Genomic DNA, 6,325 nt, shown 5'->3' on the forward strand with positions numbered 1-6,325 from the left:
TGGATTCCCGGATGGGGTAGTCTCTGGATAGTCCATTCTTTCATCGTAGCTCTAAATTTAAAAACACTTTTACCCCTGAAAATAGGTAAGCAGAAATTCTAAAGTGTGGTTCCCTGGTCCCAGGCAGCAGAACATCAGCTCTGTGTGTATTTAGTAAAGTCTAAGTGAAAGATCTAAGGCCAGAACATTCTCAGAGGATAAACTCGCCTTTAAGATACAGTAACTCGGTAGCAGCTGCAACCTAATGACTGTTCTGCCGTGGCTGGCAGATTGATTATATTGTCTCTTTCCTAAGCAGTAAAACACATAAATACACTCTGACCTATGTTGACTTGTTCCAAGCCTTATAAAAAGCCCTTCCTGGCAAGTGAGCCTTTATCAGAGGTCTTGAGAAGTTAAGTGTGATATATGGATATCTTGTGTGTCATTATCAGTGACCAGGGCACCCATATCACAGGAAAAAACTGCCCAGGATTGAGACCAAACACAAGGACATAACCATCTCCGGTAGCAGGGTTGGAAGACAGAGACAGTCATTTATAAAAGCAATAGGCACAGACAGACCTTAAGAGGTGACTCACCTTGCCTGGCTGGGTTGTGGTCCTTACAGGAGAAACACCAGTAGATTTAAACGCCAACACAGACTTCCTCTCAGGAATGCCTGGGGCTGCAGCCCTTGCCCTAACACGATCAATATTCCAGGTGTTCATCCAGGTTCATCCTGCCAGAATTGACATGTGAACAGGGAGCTCTGTCCAGAGGGGGAACAACTCAGTGGGGACCAAGTCGCTTATTGCTTGCAACGAATTGACTGTTTCTTGCCACGGCATGTGTGTGCTCGTAGGGTACATGCATGTGTTTGTGTGTGAACATCAACATATGTGTAGCTGTGCATGTTGATGTCAGCTGTCTTGCTCCATTGCTCTCCACATTGTTGTTGGGATGGCCTCTCACTGAACTTGAGGCTTATCAATTTGACAGGCTGGCTGGCCAACGAACCCCTGGAATCTGCCTGTCTCTGCCTCCCAGTACAGAGATGGTGGACCTGTAATAACACATGCGTTTGGGGGCATGGGGTAGGGTGTAGAAGCCAAACTTAGGTCCTCACGCTTGTGTGGCAGACACTTTACCTTGTAAGCCATCTCCCCCAGTTAATCTTCATTATCAACCCGACTAGTTGGCGTCACTTAGGAAACACACCTCTGTGCTTGTGTGCGAGTGCAGTTTTAGAGAGGTTTAACTGAAGGGGAAAGATCCACTCTGAATGCCGGCATTGGCAGTGTCATTTCAGGCTGAGTAGAAGGGAGGAAGTGGGCTGAACACCAGCAGCTCAAGGGTGGAGTCCCAAGCTGAGGAATAGAGGCAGCCAATACAAAATGAGAACTGCAAAGAAACGGGTTCTCCTCTTAGGGAAAGAAGTCATCCTTGACAACACGTCCATTTTAGCCCAGTGAAATTCCTTTGGACCTCTGGCCTCCAGAACAACAAGATCACCTATGGCTGTGCTGGAGTCTCTATTGTTTTAAATTGAATGGTCATTTGTGGCAACGGCTATAGGGAACTGATATGCCAGGCATGGTTGGTACTGGTTCCATTGGCCTGAGTTGGGAGCCTTTTTTTTTTTTTCTTTTATAATGCCAACCAAATTCCTCACCACAAATAATCTAGTAAGGCACTACTATCCCCATCTGCTTCAAGCGTAGAGACTTAATGGAGGGCTGACCAACCCTAGCAATCCATTACCCTAGTGCTCAGGCCTGAGTGGACTCAGCCCTATGCCAGCCAATCACAGTCCTCTGGGGATGTAAACCTGAAGCCAGAAGAGTCACTTGGTTGAAGATCCAAAGCTGTAAACTAAGCCGGAGCATCGGCCTGCATGGCCAGCAGTGGGTGGGGAAAGGACACCTGCGGGAGGACAGAAGAAAACAGAGCCCTGTGGAGAGTCGACCACCTGGAGAGAAGGACCCTTTGGAGCCTCGGAATCCGGTTGCTTCCGATGCTGGAGTCACACTTGTCCTTCACGTAATGATCAGTCCATACATCTTGTTACTGCTCACACTCACTGAGCAGGCTTTCAGCTCCCTGAAATACAAAGTCTTCATGATCGCCTTTTGAGCCGTTACCTGCGACGGCTGGAGAGTGGGTCCTTCATACATCTGTCTTTCTCTTCATTTCCATGTCCAACACTGTCTCTGCCTGTCTCTGTCGCTTTATCTTGGTTATACGATAACATACAAGTTACAAAGAGATTTTAGCTGTTTTGTGTCTACACTTTTACTAACACCTTTATGAAATAAGCAGTTCCTACTTCAAACACAGAGTCCATTCCCAAAACATTGTGTTCTGGCTGAATCTTCTATCTGTCTGTCTGTCTGTCTGTCTATCTATCTATCTATCTATCATCCATCTATGTTAAAATTTTTATTCATACTTGAAAAATTCATTCATGTATACATTGTATCTTGACCACATTCATCCTCTGTTCTCTCTCTCCACTCCTGACTCTTTCCAACATGTCCTCTTCCCCTACCACTTTGATGGCCTCCTCTTCTTCCTTCTCCTCTTCCTCTTCCTCCTCCTCCTCTTCATATCCCATGAACTGCAATTAGTGCTGATTGCATGAGCCTGATCCTACCTGACACTCCTTTCTCTGGTCCCCACCCCCTCCCTCTAATTAACGACAAAGGACTCTAATGCTGAAAACTCTGTAGGAAGGACTGCTTTTCCTCAGAATTCCACCTACAGAATTACTTCTGCTCTACCACACATGACATTTTTTTTCTGAGACAAGAGTCTCACTATGTCGTCCCAGCTGGCCTGGAATTCACAGGGACCCGCCTGCCTCTACCTCCAGAGTGCTGGGACGAAAGGTGTGCAACACCATGTCTGGCCTTATGTGGGGTTGTGTGGGCATCTTTAACTTAACCTTGTAAGCTTAGTTTTGATTTAAACCCTAGTTTTAATAAGGGTTCTTTAACCTCCCTTCTAGCCCACCACCAACCAGAGTTAGTGGAAAAGAAAAGTTATTAGGATGTGGGGGAAGTGGGCCTGTTTAGAAACTGTTCTTTGGAGCAAATCCCATTGCAGTTGTCAAGAAATCGGCAGTTCAGTTCACAGGAATCAGCAACAGCAGCTGAGTCCACTCATAAACACTTCAAAAATATACCAGCAGTCCAGTTCAGTAGTGTCAGGATGGCAAACATGTAACACAACCTAGGAGAAACAGCCTGGCCTCTGGCAAATCCACACAAGGCAGCAGGAGTGACCAATAGGAATACCTGGAGAAGTTCTCTGCCATGCTCTCCCAATGAAGTGAAGATCAGCGAAGATGAAGATGTGAGACTAAGAAGTGTTGCAAAACTAGCTATGCAAGCCTGCCATCACTGAGTGTTGGGTCCTATTTATACTCCTTCAAACTCCACATGTTCTCCCACAGGTCTTGCCTCACCACATGAGTCTGTCTTAGCAAAACTCCCTGTGAGTCTGTATCCAGTGACATCACTCTGGCAATCGCCCGAGTCCACAGAAGTGGCAAGCCATCAGAAGACCACCACAAGTTTTTTGGTTCATTTCTTCTTATGAAGTCACAGCAAACAGAGCTCAGCAATGTAGTGTAAGGTGAACTAATACTTGCGTGTCAGTAGCCAAGAATCCTTCATCATGTGTCCTTTCACATTTTTGCTTTAGCAAAACATCCTCTCACCTGTGTCCACTTCAGGAAAACACTCCTTCATGTGTCTGCCCCAGCAAAACACCATCTGACACAACTGATTTTCCAAAGAAATCAGAAGTTTCCATTTCATAACCTGAAGTAAGGTGTGACGAGTTGAGTTATCAAGAAGGCCCTCCGCCATTCTAGTTACTTCAGCAATGACTCTCGATTTTTATACATCTTATTTATTTATTATTTTGTTTGGGGCATATGAGTATGCATGTGAGTGTACACATGTATGAATGTGTGTGTTTGTGTGTGTGTGTGTGTGTGTGTGTGTGTGTGTGTGTGTAAATCAGAGGACAAGTTGTGGGAATTGGACCTCTCCTTCCACCATGTGTGTCTGGGAATCAAACTTAGGCTTATCAGTAGATAGTTTTACCAGATGAGCCATCCCACCTACCCCAGCCATAATTCTTGTTTGTCTTTTAATTCCAAAGTTTCTCAGTCCTAGAACATGGTATTAAATGCTCTTACATAAAAAATACCCACACATTGTAATTCCTCACTGTAGTAGGGAACAGGACTGTATGGTTTACAAGGAGAGACTGAGCACAGACTTTGATAAAAGATGGCAAGATGGCTACCACTGATGGCACTGCCCAGTCTTTCCTAGAATTGAGCTATTAAACATGGTGAGAAGGTTTCGGGCGTGGGTGGCTTAGTTGGTACAGAGCTTGCCTGACCTACGTGTGGTCTTAGACTCAATTTCCAGCCCTCTCCAAATTAAAAAAAAAAATTAGGGCTGTCAGGGTGGCTCTAGGTGAAGGTGCTCAACCTGATAACCTGAGTTCAATCTCCAGGTCCCACAGAGCAGAAGATGGGGACCGACACCTAAAAGGAGCTGTTCTCAGAGTTCCACAAAGCACCTGAACACATCTACACACACACACACACACACACACACACAGAGAGAGAGAGAGAGAGAGAGAGAGAGAGAGAGAGAGAGAGAGCAAGAGACAGACCGACAAAGAGACAGAGAGCAACAGAGAAACATATAATTTAAAATTAATTAACTAAAACAAAAAACTGTAGAAAGGGGGGATTATTATCACCAACCTCAGTTAACAAAGTGGAGGGGCTCACACTGAGCAGCAGGAGACCCGAGAGTGGTGTGAGCTGTACCATTTATTACCATTTAATAAACGCAGGCAATTCAGTTACACCTCTTCATTCCAATTCCTTCATCTGTGAGATGAAGTTCATGACACACATCTTCCTGTCTCATTGCCTGAGTGCTTGGACACATGCACAGGAAGGATCACCAGGTGAAGTCAGGACTGGACACCTTTACACCTTTATTCAACCTTGGGACTGTGGGATCACAGCTGATGTATCTACCATGATCAGGAAAGAGAACGGCATCAGATAAACCAGTTTCTTTTATGAGTTGAGAATAACACAAGCCTTCATACAGAGTACTACCAAATTTGGAACATAAGGCAGTTATTATATGCAAATGGTTAAAGACACAACATACGAATGCACCTAACAATCTAAACAGATGCTACACATTCCTGCAAAGCATGCCGAAAACAGTCTTCAACAGATGCTTTGAAACTCTGCCTGAATTATAGCTTTCTGGTCTTGTACAAAAGCTATAATTCTCGTTTGAGATTTTGATAACCCCATGAAGTAGAGATTATCCAGTTTTCACAGTTCATCGAGCTGGTCCAAGAGTGCATGGCTAAGTAACCATGCAGAGATTTCAGTCCATGCCCCTAACCATGATGCTAAACCACCCCTCTGGAGAGACACAGGAAGGAATAGAATAGCTTTTGACTTGGCTCCTACTTACCATACATTGTGAATTTTAAAAGATCTATTCTATTGTTTTTTAAATATTTATTTTATGTATATGGGTACACTGTTGCTGTCTTCAGACACACCAGAAGAGGGCATCAGATCCTATTACAGATGGTTGTGAGCCACCATGTGGTTGCTGGGAATTGAACTCCTGAGGACCTCTGGAAGAGCAGTCAGTGATCTTTAACCACTGAGCCACCTCTTCAGCCCTCGATTTATTCATTTATTCTATTTTTAAGTGTGTGTGTGTGTGTGTGTGTGTGTGTGTGTGTGTGTGTGTGTACATGTGAATACAGGTATCTGTGGAGGCCAGAAAGGATCACTTGGGCTAGAGTTACAGGCAGTTGTGAGCCACCCCAACCCCATTACCCTCTCTCATCCTCCCTACAAATTCTCGTACTTTCATGTCTTTTGTGTTATGACCAACCTAGTTTAATTAGGGCTGTTGGGGTGAACTTAGATGGGAAGTTATTTACGGGATGAAACATGGGCAACTTATCAGTAGCTAGACCACTGAAGAATGGAAAATGTTCTCCCCAGCAACCATGAACATTCCATAACCTCCCCGGGACCCAATCTTACAGGGCTCTTGTATGAATAGTAACAGCTGTAGTGACTGCATGAGTATGAGAACCACATTATGTTCAGAAGACATATTTTTGTGGTGTACCCCTTTGCCCTCTGCCGATTACGTTCTTTTTCTCCCCTTCTTATTTTCCGTGTCCCCCAAGCCTCAGAGGTGATGATACACATGTCCCATTTAGGACCAAACACTTATTCTCAGTTGGAACTTATTCAAATTACATG

Source organism: Mus pahari, chromosome 15, assembly GCF_900095145.1.
Source record: "Mus pahari chromosome 15, PAHARI_EIJ_v1.1, whole genome shotgun sequence".
Taxonomy (NCBI): domain Eukaryota; kingdom Metazoa; phylum Chordata; class Mammalia; order Rodentia; family Muridae; genus Mus; species Mus pahari.